Here is a 19,041-nt window from a genome sequence, read left to right on the forward strand (position 1 = left end):
TATAATTTATTATTGTCAGAATTACCAACTTGTCTATAAGAAGCAAAGAGTATATAAGTCACCACGAAATAAGTAACAAAATAACAGTTATTTCATCAAAGCAAAAAAGACTTACAATTAAACTATTTTATAGAAATTTAAGCTAGATAACTATTAAGTAATCTGTGGCGACACGTCGAGTTCGAGTTACCATGGTAACGCGAAAGCTATTAGTTTTGTGAAAATTAATCTGTATGCAAATTCAAGTGTTCCACGTAGTAACGACGCCGTATTAATTTGCGTCGATAATTTCCGCGAATCGAACCCACTACCCGTGCATTAATGACTTGGAACGTCATTAATTATTTTATTATTTTAAACTGCTTCCTCTAGTTTTGTTTATTAACATTTTTCTCAAAAGGCAGCTTAAAATGACATCCATTATTAAATGTTATGATTTTTTATTAAGCTTCTTTAGTAATACAATTTTAAGTCTTATCAAAGATGATTTAGGGTTCTCGTCGATCGTAATCATAACATGAATATAAGAACTACCTTTAAAATGTCTTAATAAGGTAGGTACTTACAATTTTTCAAACGGCTAATATTGATCTATGTGGCGTGGGTGGCTTAAATATCTGAAAGAAAAGGATAATAAACATTAATATGGTCAATATGTTATTCTTACAATCCAAAAAATATTTCAACTATTTTTAAACAAATATAAAATTGAATACAAACTTGATGCATACAGCATACGACAAAAATGGCATCAGTTCTATGCGATCCTTACAAATCATGAATATCTAACATGATGCATCTTAAATACACAAAATATAAACAAAACGACATCTATAAGCATATGCCTAATCATTATTCAAATCTAACAATGCGATTAAACGCACGTAAAAACCGAAGTTTCCGTTTGGCCCAAGTTTTTACCGCAGCAGATGTCCCGGCGGGAGGCAGTTTTTTCGACAATAAATATCAATTCACAGACCGACGGAATCTATTCGTTTTTATTAGTATTCTCGAGACACGGCTTCACTTTTGCGATTATATTGAAATAAAGGTATGAATGATCTTAGTTTGTTTTAGACCTGTGTTTATTGTTGTATTTAAAACTGTGATTTGATCTTTGATTTTGTCTTCATTTCAAATGATTAATTAACTGTAAATCTTTATTCGTAAACAAGCTCTATCTAAGAACACGATGGTAATTCAATGCTTATCTATTTCATTCGAACGGATTGCTTTTGAGATTATCCGGAATGAAATTATTTAAAATAAAATAAAAGAGGAATGGTCAAATAATTTATTATTTACTAGATTTCCGCCCGCGGCTTCGCCCGCGTTTTCAAAGGAAAACCCGCATAGTTTCCGTTCCCGTGGGATTTCCGGAATAAAACCTATCCTATGTATTAATCCAAGTTACACTCTATATGTGTGCTAAATTTCATTGTAATCGGTTCAGTAGTATTTGCGTGAAAGAGTAACAAACACACACACATCCTCACAAACTTTCGTATTTATAATATTAGTAGTTAGGATGATTTAACTATAACTTTACATATAAATAAATTTCATAATAAGTTGTTAATAAAAAGATAAATGGATATAACAAGAAACGAATATAAGTTATGAAACTTATGTGTGTAGAGTAGAGGTCCGCGCCGCAGTCCAAAAGTCCAGCGGCGGCGCGCCGGGTGCGGCACCCGGCGTGGCGCGGCGTCGCCGGCGTGGGCTAGTTATTTTTAAAGTTATTAGGGGGTGGGCGGGCAGAAGAAAAATCTCTCTTTAAGTTTAATAAAAAAAATATTTTTATTAAAATCAAGTAAGGTAACGGCACCAGTGGTGGACAAGCATCCAGTAATGGACAAAATAAATATTAAATTTAAATAATAAGACCAAAATTAACGTTATGTAATTTGGCAATACTTAAAATAAAAGTTTGGTTCATAAACTATCAAAATACGACACTTCGTCTTATTCGGTCATAATGTTTGAAGATGGCATAACGTTATGTTTAGTTGCTGCGACTTGTTTCTCAGAAATCCGTTTTTACTAAGGAAATCCTTAAGGAATTGAGGACACAATTTTATTTTATAAGAATTTTTTTATTAATCTCAGCAAAATTTGATATTACTTTATTTTATAATAGTTAAGTGCTCGAAATATTTCACGATATAGTAGCATGATAGGTTATGTTGTTTAAATAAAATTCTTCAGTGTCCATAACTGGATTTAATTCTATGGATATATCCATTTATGGACAAGTGTCGAAAATAAACTTTTTTTAAAGATATTAATAACATACGTTTTTCTGTATTTTCTTTTCTTTCTGATTAATAATATATCTATCACGATAATTTCAAACATAGGGTTCCAGTTTTGGACAACAATTGTCCATGATTGGATTTGCTTTGGTTCCTATAATGGACAATGATATTTTTTTATTAAAATATGTAATACAATCGCCGCTGAAGAATTTGAAGTGCCAAGAATAATTTTGCAAAATAAACTATCAGGTAAAAGTCCTAAGATCTGCTCAATGGGTCCAACAACATACTACATCTATCCAAACAAGAAGAATATATTTTGGAACAGTGGGTCATTATGTGCTGTGTGACTCTTTCGCGGCTTCATTCTCTATCACTGCGTAGAGAAATCGCATCCTTATCCGTATTCTAACGTAGGGAGTTCACTGAGGAACTGTTTGTATCGCTGTCTGCGGCTAAATTCCACCACCGTACAGCACGATACACGCTTAAATTACATCCACATCATCTTGACAACAGTTTAAAAGAAGCTCTTTGCCTCGTCGAAGGAATTTGGAATCCATCTCGATTGACCGATCAGATTATAGCTGCTATATTGGCGGTTCACTGCACGAGTGTAGCGGAATGCCAGGAAACAGAGAGATATGGCGAAACATCATGAAGCGGGTTACATCTACCCCCCCAAACCTCATTTTGTCCACGTTCGCCACTCTACTGGCGTGACGTGGTCAACATGAGGTTCACGTATCACTCTTGATACGACGAAGAAGAGGTCCCAAAATGGATGGATGTGTGGCAGTACTTTTATTAGTTATATTTTTCATCACTGACTTATTGAACAAAAAAAAATATTGCTTTTCCTTGACGGACACAACTCGTACCTACACATAACGATGCATGTATCCAATCTTTGCCTAGAAAATAGAAAATGGAAATTAAGACTGTTTAAAATATTATAAGTAGACATCGGATTATATGCACTAACAAAATGCCAAAATATGCATGCAAATATGCACTAAAAAATGCCGAAATATGCACTAAAAACGACTGATATGCCTAAAATATGCACAATACAAAATCAAAAACCTTTATTATTTTTATATATTTTAATCAATGATTGTACAAAAAAAGTGAAATTTTCTTAAAATTAATATAGTTTTTGTGGCAATATACAATTTTCGAGCGCAAATTTGTGACATTTGTCACCCGCGAGACCAGTTTTGCCACCTTAGACCTTTTCGGGCTAAATCTAGCCCTTTTCTGGAATTCAACCCGTGTTTTAAGTTTTTAGCCCCAAAAGGGTAATCTAGCCCTATTTTGAAAGGCTAAAAATTTACTTAAAATGGAGCCCATTTTGTAATTTTTTGCCATTTTACCATGCCAGAATAGGGTTTGTTTACTCGCTGAGCGTTCTGATTGGCTAATAAAGGTTAGTCAACCAATCAAAACTCCCGCTACTTAACGAAATATGCACGATTGGGGGAAAAAGGCTAAAATATGCACTAACGCCGTAAATAGAGAGTTTTATGCATTTGCATATGCAAATATGCAAATGCATATAATCCGATGTCTAATTATAAGTATGCAAAATAATTAATTAATACTATTTTTTATAAATACATCCCAGATTTATTGCATTTCAATCATCATTTTCAAGATTCTATTGATAACTATAAGTCTTCTCCAAGTGTAAATAACGTGAGATACAACATTAGGTACAGTCCATAAATGGGTGTTCATAACTAGATTTTGTCCAAAACTGGGTGTCCATCATTAGATTTTTACTGTCCATCACTGGTGCAAAAAAGTGGTTTTTTAATTTATAAATAACTTCATTATTTATGCATTGTAATCTTTTTTCTAACATTGGTTACGTTAAACTAACAATGAACTAAAGGTATAACTAAACAATATCCAATAAAGTTAAAAAACCTATGAGAAATTTGAAAAAAACTCCAATTTTTTCCTTAATCTGTACAAGACTGGTGCCGTTACGTTAGCTTAACTATTTAGTGATGAACATGATAATTATAAACATTGCCAATAATTTTATTGGCAATGTTATGTCAGAGCAAGCAAAGGAGCAGGTGGGCCACCTGTTAAGTGGTCACCACCGCCCATAAACACTGTAACACTAGAAGTGTTACAGGTGCTTTGCCGGCCTTTTATGGACAAATAAGCTCTTTTCTTGAAGGCCCCAATGTCGTAGTTGTTCGGGAACACCGCAGGTGGCAAATCGTTCCATAGTTTCACCGTACGCGGAAGGAAGTTGCGGGTGAAGCGGACAGTGGTGGAGCGCCAACCATCCAGATGGTGCGGATGGAACTGGTTTTTACGGCGTGTGGTCCGGTGGTGGAACTGTGCGGCTGGTAAAAGGTGGAACAATTCCTCAGAGCACTCCCCATAGTAAATTCTGTACAGTATACAGAGAGACGCAACGTCTCTTCGCACTGACAGTGGATCGAGCCTATCGGAAAGCCTACGGTCATCGACAATTCGAGCTGCTCGACGTTGGATGCGGTCAAGAGGAAGGAGTTGATACTGTGGGCTCCGGCCCAGAGATGAGAGCAGTACTCCATATGCGGTCGCACCTGAACCTTGTACAGCTACCGTCCATACGTCGTCGCTAACGTCGCATCGATATAGTAGACATTGTCTACTATATCGATGCGACGTTGCCGTGTTGTAGACAACAACGCGTGCGTGACACATGGTTCGCGCGCAAAATTTGAACTCGGCGCCAATTTTTCTGTGACCCGGCGGCGGCGGCGGCGCGCCGGGGTCTCTCGGCGGCGGCACGCCGGCGTGGCGCGGACCTCTAGTGTAGAGCTGCTTTACAGGTAAAACCTTCAAGCACGAGAGACATTACAAAGATTCACAAGAATCCAATGAAAATGATCCATTTCCCACATAAAAGTGTAGCTGAATAAACAACAATAAAACCTACATATCTTCTATTACATAACCCTCAGTGCAATTCGAATGGAAGCCAATCATAATCAACAATCATCCATTGATTGCACAAAACAATATCCAAATCAAACATCGCCAAAAGTCTTCGCAAATCGATTATCAAAACTCGAACCGCCAATCGATTGCTAAGCTATCGATTCGAAACGATTATTCGATTCATTAAGCCAGTTGAGTGGAAGCTCGCTCAACTTTAACTATTAGGTCATTAATTTAGAATTTCTGTGAAACTATCACGGCGACCGTTTTACGTGTAGTGCTGCGTTCATACGGCTTCGATTATCTTGTTGACACGGTAGAAAATATATTAATATAATAGGTAAAGGAGATTGGAAATATTTATGGTAATAATGTACAAGTAATAGGAACGTTTTCATGTTTATAAGTCTCCACTAACATGAAAAATAAGCTCTATTACATGGTGCGTGTATTAATGAAAATTCAAATCAATTTTTTTTCGGGTACCTATATCATGTGTTCATAAACACTTGAATTAATAAGTAATAATCATGTAATAATTCTTGTTGTATTGTTGTCAATCTCTATCATTGGCTCTATCATTTAAATCCTCAGATTTCCGATACCCTTTTTTCAATACACACAAGTGCAATGACACAGATATAACTACATTTAAATTTGTATAAAAGTACAAAAATAAATATTTACAATGCAATTATCCAACAAGAAAAAAAATTGGTTGTCTGTAAAGTCGGTTTACTGGCGAAAGTTGAACGTGACAACGTCCGATTGTGCTTCTTTGTCGCTCGTTCCGCGCTCTCGCTTGCACTTCAAGCCTTTACATGGAACGCCTCAGAGCGAGGTAACGCCGCATGAGTCATGTTTTTTCGTGCGTGCCGCCGGCTCTATCGAATTATAAAACGTTGTCACGTCAAAAAAACTGAAAATTTCTTTTATCAAGACGATACATTTTGTGTAACAGACAACAGTAGTCATAAAGAGTGGACTGTATGTCTGTATATAACTGTTATGCACTGTATGTACACATCCCTATAATATCGTGGACGCATGTGGAGTTTCCTGGTTCGTGTGTTTACAAATAATTTGCGGAGCTTTGAATCGCACATGCCGTGGTCAGTGAGGTTACTGCCTTTCAGCGGCGGCCTTACCCATTGCGAGGCTCCGGGCGGCAGGCCCTTTGCGAGGCCCTTTGCTCTCTAGGTATTTGTCATGTTTGAGGAGAAATGATAAAGTAATACAAATGAATAAAATTGGAGTTTTAAAATATTTATATATTTATACATAGAAAGATTAACCAAATTAACAAATACAGAGATGATAAATTTTAAAATTGATGTTTGCGGCTTTTCCAAGGCTAAAATCTTTAAATAAAGCACAATAATCCAACGAATGAGCTACGTCATTTTCGATTGAAAGAATAGCAAGGGCTAAAAGCCGATCTTGTGTCATCGAATTCCTCAAATATGTTTTAATAATTTTAAGCCTCGAAATACGATAATAAATCTATGACTCACGTAAACACGTGTTTGTCTATTCGAAATCCTTTATAAGTTGAAAACTCTATAACTCGATATATTTTTTAACTACCGCACGAGCCGAGCGAGTGAAGCGAGCGAGTTGCAGCAGCGACCGGTGTAAATGTCGTAGCCATATCGTAGATTTGCTCATTTCATGATATGATCGATCATTTCACGAAATGGCCGCATTTCATGAAATGGCCAACATAGTTTGATCAGATCGTTAAATCGTCAACGTTTCACGATTTGGTCATCCACATTTGGTCAGATCGTATAAAATATAAAGAGTCCATAAAATATTAAAAAAATACAGAATATGCTTAAAACTTGTTTAATGTCATTTAAGTTAGTGCCGCGGCAGCGGCCGGCGAATGCCAGAAGAGAATCGTTTTTGCAATAGAAAACAGTTAGGTTAGGTTAGGTTAGACTATGATAAACAACGCACGAGCCGAGCGAGCAAAGCGAGCGTGCTGCGGCAGCGGCCGGCGAGTGCCAAGTGGATCGCTTTTTAAAAAACAAACAATTATAATAATATAGTAGGATATATAAATATATATCCTAAAAGAAAAAATGCGTCTTATATTATTTTATTTAAGACGCATTTTTTCTTCAATACATATAAGGCGCGGGTCAAACACAAGCGGTGCGGGCGCGGGCGTGCCATAAGCGCGCCTCTTCAATCTGTTTTGCACCACATCCTTCTTATACATTTTGTATGAAAGAATTTTGGACAGGCGTCGAGGCGGCACGCCACCGTTGCGCCGCGGGCGTACCGCAGGCGTACCGCAGGCGCGCTTCCCCCATCGCATCCAAATAGAGGTCAATTCACGGTCATACACAATCAAAAACAAATCGGGTGGTAGGAGACGGTAGCCTGTCAGTCAAAAATGTGTTCTCTCTGTGTGGAATTTTATAGAGCTGCTATTACATACCCTTCTTCGTTTTGTTTTTAAAGGTGAATTGAATTAATCGATGAAATGATTTACACAGGTGATGGCAGTAGGGAAAGTGAAAATGAAGAAGAGCATAATGAAAGTTCCCATGTATTTACAATGTCAGAAATAAAGATAATCCTGATTTTGATTGTGTTTTTTATTTATTTGTAATTGTAATAATATTGTGGAATGATCAGTACTGTAAATACTTTTGAACTGAGATTTTAATGATAAGATTTATATGGTTTAAATGTAAACCTGTGTTTGAAAACCATATTTTATCTATACTAATATTATAAAGAGGAAAGGTTTGTATGTATGTATGTATGTATGTATGGTTTTCACGCATAAACTAGGTACTAGACCGATTTTGATGAAATTTGGCACAGATAATCTTTAGACCCTGAGAAAGAACATAGGCTACCTTTTATTGCGAAATATGTACCACGGGCGAAGCCGGGGCGGACCGCTAGTACAATATAAATTTTGTGTTATTTTAACCTTCTTTTCTTCCATCATTACACCAGTACTACTTTAAAATTACTTTAAAAGTACTATAAATTTTTCCAAGTAAATTCCAACATTTTCAACAAAGATATATTTGCAATCGTGGGGTTATCCTCGCTATTTACTTACAAGGAATTATCAAAACAAAATCGTTACTTTCAAATTAATGTTAATCTCTTTTAGCACAAAAAACATAATTTTACTAAATTATGCATGAAGAAAATGCATTTAACCACTCTATATAAATATCATTTTCGGACACCAACAGCGCGCCCGATGCGCGCCGGCAGCGCGCCCGAGGCGCGCCGGCAGCGCGCCCGCGGCGCGCCGGCAGTGCGCCCGCGGTGCGCCCGATGCGCGCCGCGCCGCTTGTATATGTCCCGCGCCTAAGATATCCACATTTTCCATAGTACTCGAACCTCTTCGTCGTAAATTGTTTGCTATGACTTTCTTCATATTGTTATTAAACGAATTATGAAGTTTTTAACTGCGAATAATTAAATTTTCGCCTGCAGCCGCCATCTTATCACATAACACAGAGCTTGCAGCGCCTCTACTAATGATTAATGTAACTATTTTACGATATGATCAAATAATTTTGATCATTCATGAAAAAACCGCGCGTTTAGTTGACCATATCGTGAAACGATTTCTTATTTCACGCCTCATAAGCGAAGCGGTGGGTACTACTGTCACTTCGCGCAAAACATCTGATTTTTCAAACTTAAAATGTCTTTATGTATCATACATTGCACTTGTAAGATAATACATACACACACATATTAAGAAAAAACACTATTTTTAACGTTCATGATATTTTTGATGTCATTTTTGTTATTTAAACTAGTTAAAAAACAGTTTAAAAAAGTTCTGTCTTGGACGTCCGTGTGTCTGTATGTGCGGATCCTTTTTCTTGTTAACACGATAGCGACCGAAATACTTTACTAATCGAGTCTTTTTTTTTCTTTTACGCTTGAGTATGCTCAGGAATAGAACCCTTTCATTTTTCAGGGTCTGATTCGATGTGGTTTAATTGTTATTAAATAAACAAAAATAATAATTAATAAATATTTATTAAAAAAAAATTATGAGGCGTGCACTTTTGGATTTTCCAAATTATCATTGATCTGCTCAAACCACATCATGATGTGGCCAAACTAAATTGGCCATTTCACGAAATGCGACCATTTCGTGAAATGGCCAATCATTTCATGAAATGAGCAAATGTACGATATGGCCACGACATAAATATAGCGAGGAGCGAAGCGACGAGCGTGTTAGACTAACATATTTCTGTAATATTGTATATAGTAAATTATTACGTGTGTACTCTAGTACACGCACACATTTTCATTTTTTTAAATTTGCTTGGGTGGGTTGTTGCGCGAGGCCCCTACAAGAGCGAGGCCCCGGGCGATTGCCCTGTTCGCCACCCCCTAAGGCCGCCGCTGCTGCCTTTGATTCCTTTGCTTTGATTAACCGCTAATTCCGGATTATTTTTACTAGCGTCACATCTTAACTTGTTCCAATACTTACATAACTAGCCGATTGGATAAATATTGCCGCTTAGTTATTAATTAATTTATTATTTTCGAAAATTTCCAAAAGTTAGTATAATATATGTACTTACATCGATTCAATATAGCTCGACTTAATAATCTTTCTAAATATCCAATTGGACATTTATTCAAATCTAAATTTAATTATGCTCACTTATTTAATGTATATGTATATGTATTTAATTATTATTATCAACCCTAGTTTATATTTTTATACAGGACATATCACGCCAACCCTTTAGCACGGAGTTTTTACAACGGGGTAAATTACGCAAACGTCACATTACGCGGCGCCTCTGATAACATTTGGAACTCTTCCAGAAACTTCTATATAGAATAATATATCGCTTTATTGACTACCATACCCTTTATAGTGGGAGCGGCGACTGTAGAATTACCTTGATATCATTTGGAACTGTATCATTTTTTGCCAACGAAGTACTGGTTGGTGGAAAAATAAAAAAGAGAAACTAAAAAGTACTACTACGACTGAAACTAACAACGACGTAGGTGTGTTAGTATAGTAAGAAACAAGTTTATCTTTAAATGTTTGGATCTTCGAAATATTATGTAGACTTGGAAAAAAAATATTATGTTCACATAAATCAGAAAATACGTGAATTTCACAAGTTGGAAATCGATTTACTTCTCCAATAAGCGACTGATACATGCCTAACTACAATGATATACATATTATTCAATTAAATGTCAAAAAAATAGTCCCAAAAATATAGATATAAGACAAATTACATTTTACAAATCCTAAAGTTTTCTACAATTGTCCCTCGGACTACAATTGCGTGTTAACAATTGTAAAGGGTTAGCCCTAAAGACTTTTTAACCCGTTTATCGCCAGCGTAAAGTAACACTGCTATAATAAAAAGGTTAACAAATGAGTTAACAATAATGACCCTTCTAGTTATTCCATTTTATAGCCTTCTAGTTAAAAACTAAGGCTTTGAATGAAGGGTGACATGTATTTGTGAATAAATGAATATATTAAGAGTCTCTTTATATTTTAATCGAATTGCATTGCCATGACGTGGATAAATATTACTCATACATAATTATAAAATTTACTATTACCTAAGTTTAAAATTCGCTATAACAACATAAATCTAACCTAATACAGACTATAATTTATCTCTGTGTCAAATTGTATATGAAAAAGTAACAATTATCCAAATATTGCCATAAAAATTATTTCTTGATTTGTCTGGGTCTGAATTTTAAGGCTGCTTTCCGTGTTATTTAATTGTGCTATGTTTGCAGTCTGAAAGCTCCTTTCGTTACGTTTAACAACTTAAGTACCTATAAATTTAAAATTGGTAACAAGATATATTATTATTTCTAAGGTGTCATGAGTTTAGTAATATATAAGCTGTATTAGTTCACTAGAAGCAGGTTCTAATTTCCTCCACATTAGCTCCAGTTATCAATAATAAGGTGATTAATCTCTGACTCGAATATTGATCAACTTTACAACATTGCATACAAGTCCGATTTACATGACACGGAAACGATACGATAAGACATATTCAGTACGACCGACCACGACGTTTTGAAATGTTCATAGTAATGAATGTTCATAATAGTCTTAAATGACAGTGTAACTGTAGCACTACAAAATGGAATAGCTGTTTGATGATTATCATTTGTCTTTAAGGAGAATATATTTGTTTGTAATATTGTTTAAAATAAGTTTATAAAAATCAGTATTAATACGGAATCATATAAAAATGCATTTAAATGTGTGAATGTAATGTGTAAATGTAAACATTACAACAGTTTGAGATTATGTATATAATTCTCAAACGAATTTAAAAGAAATAATACAATATTTAAATAATAGCCTCGATACTTTTAAGTTATAATAAAGCTTATAACATGTAATATAAATAAGTTATTTTAATTAAAATAGTGCAACATAAACTTAGGTCGTGTCGTATACGTATCGCAGGCGATAAAATTATTAATAAATTATTTTGCCGCGTTTCAACACCCTCTACGTAATTGCTACCCTCCTTCAGGTAAAATTATCCCTTATTAAAACCGTGACTAAGGCTAAAATTACTTGCGCTAGATTATGACGATAATTTTATGCAATCATAATCCTGTCCGCTTGGAATAGAGTTTAAAATTGGTTTGATAAATTGTGTTTGCGATTTGTAAAGGATTTATCAGGCTTGTGGGAAATTCTACTTATGGAATTATATTTAAATGTAATGATTCTATTAGTTTCAAGAGGAATACTTGGAGAGGATATTTTTGTTATCTTTCGATTAATTTTATAAGAGGAAATGTTTCTTCGAATTGCTAAGGTACTTATCTATCAATTTTTTCCTAATTTGTTAAAATATGCTCTGAATTATTATCTAAATATGACCACTAATAATCAAGCACGGATATTGTATGACTCAATGAATGGTCGACAGAATTAGTTAATCAGTCGATTTAATCGCGTGGGTCGTGTCGTTACGACTTACGACACTCTCGCTTACAACACACGATATTTGAATTAATTAGCACATGATAGTGTGAACTATATTACAAGCTGTAAATGAAAATCCATTTCTTGGTTACTGTTATCGTGTTTTTAAATATTTTATAGATGACGAGACAATGCTATCAAAAGAGACCAGCAGTTGAAAGTGATAATCGATTTATATACTTACTAGCTCTCCGTTCCCGTGGGATTTCCGGGATAAAACCTATCCTATGTGTTAATCCAAGTTATATGTGTGCTAAATTTTATTTTTCCGTATTATTTGCGTGAAAGAATAACAAACACACACACACATCCTCACAAACTTTCACATTTAGGAAGGATAACAGTTGTTTTTCAGGATATTGTAGAAACCGTTTGGATATTCAATATTATCTATATGGTGATGATAGATACCTAATGAGGGTTATTATAATTTGCCAACATTTTGACAATTCCAAAGTCAGGAAAAAAAAATTAACTTAAAATTTTTAGAAATGCAAAAAATCTCACTTTTAGATAATTGTTTACAACTTTATAACACCATTTATCAAAATATTATGAATCATGTGATTTTTATAGTATTAAAGTTGTAATTTGAAAAGCTCTTACTTGTTTACGAGCGCACGTTTATTTTTCAATTAACAATAATTCAATATTACGACCACTGTCACATGTTTCATGGTTTTAGTACACCTCGAGTATAATTTTACTCGTATTTATATAGACTTTTTGAATTAATTAGTTGCCCACTGAATTTATACTATGGGTATAGAGTCCGTAGAGTGCACAAACACACAGCCAGACAGACATATCGGAAGACTTTGTTTAATAATATGTATAGTGATGAAGTAATAATAATAGAAAAGTTTACATTATTTCCTCATTAAATACTCTTTAAAACCAGCATGCTGTAAAATATAACTAGGTATTAAAAATATATTTCCTAACTCAGAACTGCTGTATTATTATAAAATTAGTTCTCTCGCAATCAAGTTAGCGCCTCTGTTAACTTTAAGTTAAAGTAAATTGCTTGAAAAAATTCGTACTCTTTGAAACGGCTGAGATTAATTAAAGGTCCGCTCTCACATTGCTCATTAATAAAATATCCTTAATTACTTGGCTTGAAGGCTTGAGCCCCTCAAAGATGGCCGTGCTGGTGTGGAAGGAGCTTTAGTGTTAAGTTAATATTTTAAAATTTAATTAATTATTATGAAAATAGGCTTGCAGGGTAAAGTAGCCTTTGCGTGCCGAATTGTAAGCTACACCTTTGCTTAATTTCATCTAATTACGTTCTACAGTTTCTGTGTAAAAGAGTAAAAAGTTTAGCGGAGTAATCAGAACATGACACAGCAAAAGTTACGAACCTGAAAGGACTTTTGAACAAATCCAGTAATTTATTTAAACAAATCTCTCATTCTGATACCTATAACAAAACCTGTTTATTTTATTCTACTTGTTTACCATATCATCAAATTAGTTTCACTCTGCTACTAACTTTAAATTGACCCTTTTATTGATTGCAATAAAACGGCTGAGCTATAAAAGATAAGTTGTGCACACATTAATGATCACGTTAAACGGTTTAATGCTTGCTAAACACGATAAGATGGAGTTCTTAAACACCTCTTTAAAATAGCCAATATAATCTATTGACTGCAACAAATTACGCAAACTTTTGTTTAAACTTTAAATAAATTAAACATAACATTGGGAAGTATTTTTTTTTATTGGAAAAGCAAGTATATACTTAGCTAATAATTATGAAACCAGATTCGTTAAAGTTTATAATGATTTAATCTATATAAACATATTAAGGTTGATGTTCCGACCGTCCCTCCATACATTTTTGATTACCTCTAAACACTTAACACAGACACTATTTCTTTAAAACTAATCATTTTATCACTTCTCTATAATGAAATGTGTGCGCGTTCGACCTTTTTAATCAATAATTTACAATATTTACTTAGAAAAACAACAGTAAAATACCGGAAAAATTTGACACTTCTACAGTAGTGTGCGTGACTTTTGCCAAGCGAAACACGACATAAAGCACGACATCTAGCGCATAGACTATATACTTATTACAGATCTAGCGCGTCAATGTCTAAACGAAAGGCGATGTTTAGACATTGACGCGCTAGATGTCGTGCATTCGCGTTCGTTATCTTATGCATAATGAGCATAATTCTAATAAATCAAAGTTCTGTGTAAAAATTGAGTAATTTCATTTCCAATCGTTCAAAGAAAATAACAATAAAATAAAATAAAACTAATGACCTTAGAAACTATGTTTTTTTTTATTTATTACTCATTATTGTTCGTCCGTCGTAGGTCTGTAAACTGTATTGTACACTGAAGGTAAATGGTACTGTAGGTACTTTAGTTCGGCGTCGTCGCTCGTCGGCTTGATATAAAATTACATTCTTGATTTCATTGACACGCGCTATGATTTGCGCGCGGAATTTCTTGTGTTGTGAATTTATTTTTGTATGCTATGCATTTTAATTGATTCAAATTGCAATGTTTCTCTAGTATGCATTTGAGACTATATTGTAAATTGTAATAATTGATCGTGGGTATAGTAATTAATTATTCTAATAACGCAATTAGTAATATATGTATTTTCGGTGGGATTCAAAACAAAAAATTGGCCCGTGATTTTTATGAAATTTCACCACATTGCAAATCACATCAATCATAGTTCATACACATGTATGACGAAAGTGATTAGTATTGTGGCTAACATTGACTCATCAGTTCATCACTGAAACCAGTGATAAATCAGTACCTATATCATATTGTGTTTGAATATTTTTAAACAATGATATAAGTATACAATTATTATAAATCGGTAAACTATCAAAGTAATCACAAACTTGCAAACATTGGTAAAATGTCCAGTAGTTTATGAGCCTATTCATTACAATCAAACAAACAAACAAAGTTTTCCTCTTTATAATATTAGTGTAGACAAACAATATGAATACGATCACGAATGCAAATTCGGGGATTTTCTAATTATTGCTAAATAATAATTGAATTCGTTTTGAAATACTCTATAATTTTTAGTGTATAAATAGACATTTATAATGTGGTGCTCATTTTTTTTGTACTGCTAACGCTATTGTAGGTACCTATTTTCGTTGTTTTATTTCAAGTGAACACGGCCATACAATTTTGTCACGAGCCGCCTATGATTGTAGGTACTTTTGTTAGGCTCCTTCGTCGTCCGCGTCGGCTCGAAAGTTCTTGATTTCATTGTCACGCGCTATGATTTGCGCGCGGATTTTCTTGTGTTGTGAATTTATTTTTGTATTATTATTATTTTTTATTTATTTTTTTATTTTATTGATTCAAATAAAATATTTCACTAGTATGCATTTGAGACTATATTGTATTATGTAGGTATAATTTATCGTAGGTATAGTTATTCTTATAACGCAGTTATATTTTCGGTGGGACAATTTGACCCGTGATTTTTCTGAAATATCACCACGTTGCAAATCACATCAATCATACACACGTATGACGAAAGTATAGTGGCTATAATTGACTCATCAGTTCATCACTGAAACCAGTGATAAATCAGTACATCACTACATAGTATAAAACAAAGTCGCTTTCCCTGTCCCTATGTCCCTATGTCCCTATGTCCCTTTGTACGCTTAAATCTTTGAAACTACGCAACGGATTTTGATGCGGTTTTTTTTAATAGATAGAGTGATTCAAGAGGAAGGTTTATATGTATAATAACATCCATTAAATAGTGGAGAAGTACTGTTATTTTTGAGATTTCTAATGTGATGTCGTAAAAAATTACATTTTCTCCGCTTACATTGCAAACGCAGGGTAAACCCTACGAGTTTTATCAAAATAATGTACTAAGTATTATACACATTGAAAAGATCTACAGAAAAGTCCGCGATGGTATATGTCTATCTCTTATGGATAACCCACAATAACTTTTTTTTGTCATTTACTTTTTACGACAAATAATGGCAAATTTTCGATGCGATTTTAACCAATACAGCATTAATCCTTAACAAATTAAATACCTTGAATACATTGTTCATTTAATATAGATCTATATGGCCCTTTACACCGTATGATTTAAGTGAATATTTTCGAAGATATTACAGATTTAAAAATTGCGGGACGTAGCGTTTGCGGCGGTACCGGCCGGCCGCCCGGCTATATATTTTATACCCGTGCGAAGCCGGAGCGGTCCGCTATGTTTTTATATACAACGTTCACAGTTTTTCTGTAGTGTATTTAGTATCAGCATTGCACCCGTGCGAAGCCGGGGCGGGTCGCTAGTATATCATATTTTATTGTGTTTGAATATTTTTTAAACAACGATATATACAATATTATTATAAATCGGTAAACTACCAAAGTACTTCCGAATTTTCAGACAGACAAACAAGTAGTTTGAACACGCAGTTTTCTTATACTAGTAGCAAAAATCAAAACCATAATATTATGTTTCCCTACTATATTTTACTAAAAGTCGAGTGCGTCGAAATCGTAAATAATAATATGTTTTTCACCTTCCTGGTTATTTTCCCATAGTAAATAGTGTTTTAGGTTTGTTGTTGTAGGTAGGAATAATAATAATTATTCTTACATGTTGGTTATGAAATGTATATTGAAATAATTTACTTTTACAAATCATTAGTGATATAAGTTTTGAGTGAAAATGCTTGGATCAGCATAATATTATATGGTACTTCAAATACATGTTTTGATAAAAAAAACAATAGTGTAATAAAATAAAACTGCGTTTTATTGTAATCAATGTTGACAATTTTAAATTCCAAAATTATTGATCAATAAAATAGTTTACACCAACAAATATAACTTTTATTTTTATAACAATCGTTCATAATATAAACCGTAGCAGGTGGCGTTTTGAAGTTCTGTCTACTCATACAGAAAAATGGAAAACTTGTTTTTTTTGTAAACAATTTATTACTCATGTTGTTTGGCAACTCGAAGCGTGGTCGTCCGTCGTAGGTACTTTTGTTCGGCGTCGCGTCGTCGTCCGCGTCGGCTTGATATAAAACATTCTTGATTTCATTGACACGCGCTATGATTTGCGCGCGGAATTTCTTGTGTTGTGAATTTATTTTTGTATGCTATGCATTTTAATTGAATCAAATTGCAATATTTCTCTAGTATGCATTTGAGACTATATTGTAATAATTGATCGTGGGTAGGTATAGTAATTAATTATTCTAATAACGCAATTATATTTTCGGTGGGATTCAAAACAAAAAATTGGCCCGTGATTTTTATGAAATTTCACCACATTGCAAATTATATATTATACAATTACAATTACAATTATTATAAATCGGTAAACTATCAAAGTAATTACAAACTTGCAAAATATGCTTTTCCGAATTTTCAGACAGACACACAATTTTATTAGTTTGTTTTAGCAAAGTAGGTACCTATACCTATACGCTTACGTCGCGCGTCGCGTCGTCGAAAACGGTGCGCCCAGAAACAAACATTTCAATTCAATTTTTCAATTCAATTTCAATTCAGTTACAATCATGTTACAATCCTTTTTTTGTTCCGTAATTTATTGTATTTATTCTAATACGATTTTTTTTATTCGTCGGCCAGTTCTACTAGGTATAAAAAGATAAAATTGAAATATAATTATTGTAGCGACAGCCATAGGTATTATGTTACTATGTTTTCGTAAATATGTTTTTCACCTTCCTGGTTATTTTCACATAATCTTATCTTATACATATATAAAAATGAATCGCAAAATGTGTTGGTAAGCGCATAACTCGAGAACGGCTGAACCGATTTCGATCATTCTTTTTTTATTTTATTCCTTGAAGTACGAGGATGGTTTTTATGTAGAGAAAACGTAAATATTATGTACCACGGGCGAAGTCGGGGTGGACCGCTAGTATATATATATATAAATGAATCGCAAAATGTGTTGGTAAGCGCATAACTCGAGAACGGCTGAACCGATTTCGATAATTCTTTTTTTATTATATTCCTTGAAGTACGAGGATGGTTCTTATGTAGAGAAAACGTAAACATGTACCACGGGCGAAGCCGGGGCGGACCGCTAGTCTTATATATAAAAATGAATCGCAAAATGTGTTGGTAAGCGCATAACTCGAGAACGGCTGAACCGATTTCGATAATTCTTTTTTTATTATATCCCTTGAAGTACGAGGATGGTTCTTATAGCTAGAGAGCTAGTTAGTTTAGTTTTAGTGCAGTGGCAGTGTAAATGTTGTTGTTGAGGTTATGTAAATTTAACACTTTAGTTAACTACCAAGATATAAAGAAATGAGGATAGGACACAATAACTATTGGTTGAGGTATTTATAAACTCATAATATACTTTTAAGAAAATCACGTTTTAATAAATTTCTAGAATTAAATTAGAACAGCTGATTCAAAATAGCCTAAAAAATCTTAATAATAATAATTACGCTTCACAGCAAGAAGAAATGTACCATATGTACCCGCACAAAGTCGATATTGTGTTGCCTACCGTTCGACTCAATGGCTAGGGTTGTAACTACCTTTAATAATTATTACCAAACTAATAAACCGAGTGATGCGAAATAACCATAATTCTTTTAGAGTTTGATAAAATGATCAGGCAGGTATTTTCTTTAATCCTCTGAATTCTCGGTTACTAAATTGTATCGTTGAAATTATTCTTAATCGCGTAAATTTAATAAATAATCATATGGAAAACACTTTTCATTTGTTTTTTTACTTTCACGCCCAACTACTATACAATAATTACGTTGTTTCGGTATTTTGACGAGAAAACGC

At 33.9% G+C, this 19,041-nt stretch overlaps 1 long non-coding RNA gene across 1 annotated transcript in view; it reads right to left on the reverse strand.

Moving 5' to 3' along the window:
* Positions 1-566: 566 nt before the first annotated feature.
* The window catches only part of LOC149484286 (uncharacterized), a 94,108-nt gene continuing 75,633 nt past the window's right edge, over positions 567-19,041 (reverse strand). The window contains exon 3 of the long non-coding RNA XR_016316415.1: positions 567-617. This is a non-coding gene — a long non-coding RNA (uncharacterized LOC149484286). The remainder of the gene's footprint in view (positions 618-19,041) is intronic.

The sequence above is a fragment of the Colias philodice genome, chromosome 12 (assembly GCF_061535455.1).
Source record: "Colias philodice isolate Cphi_HAF_F1 chromosome 12, ilColPhil1 Martin Lab GWU primary, whole genome shotgun sequence".
NCBI lineage: Eukaryota > Metazoa > Arthropoda > Insecta > Lepidoptera > Pieridae > Colias > Colias philodice.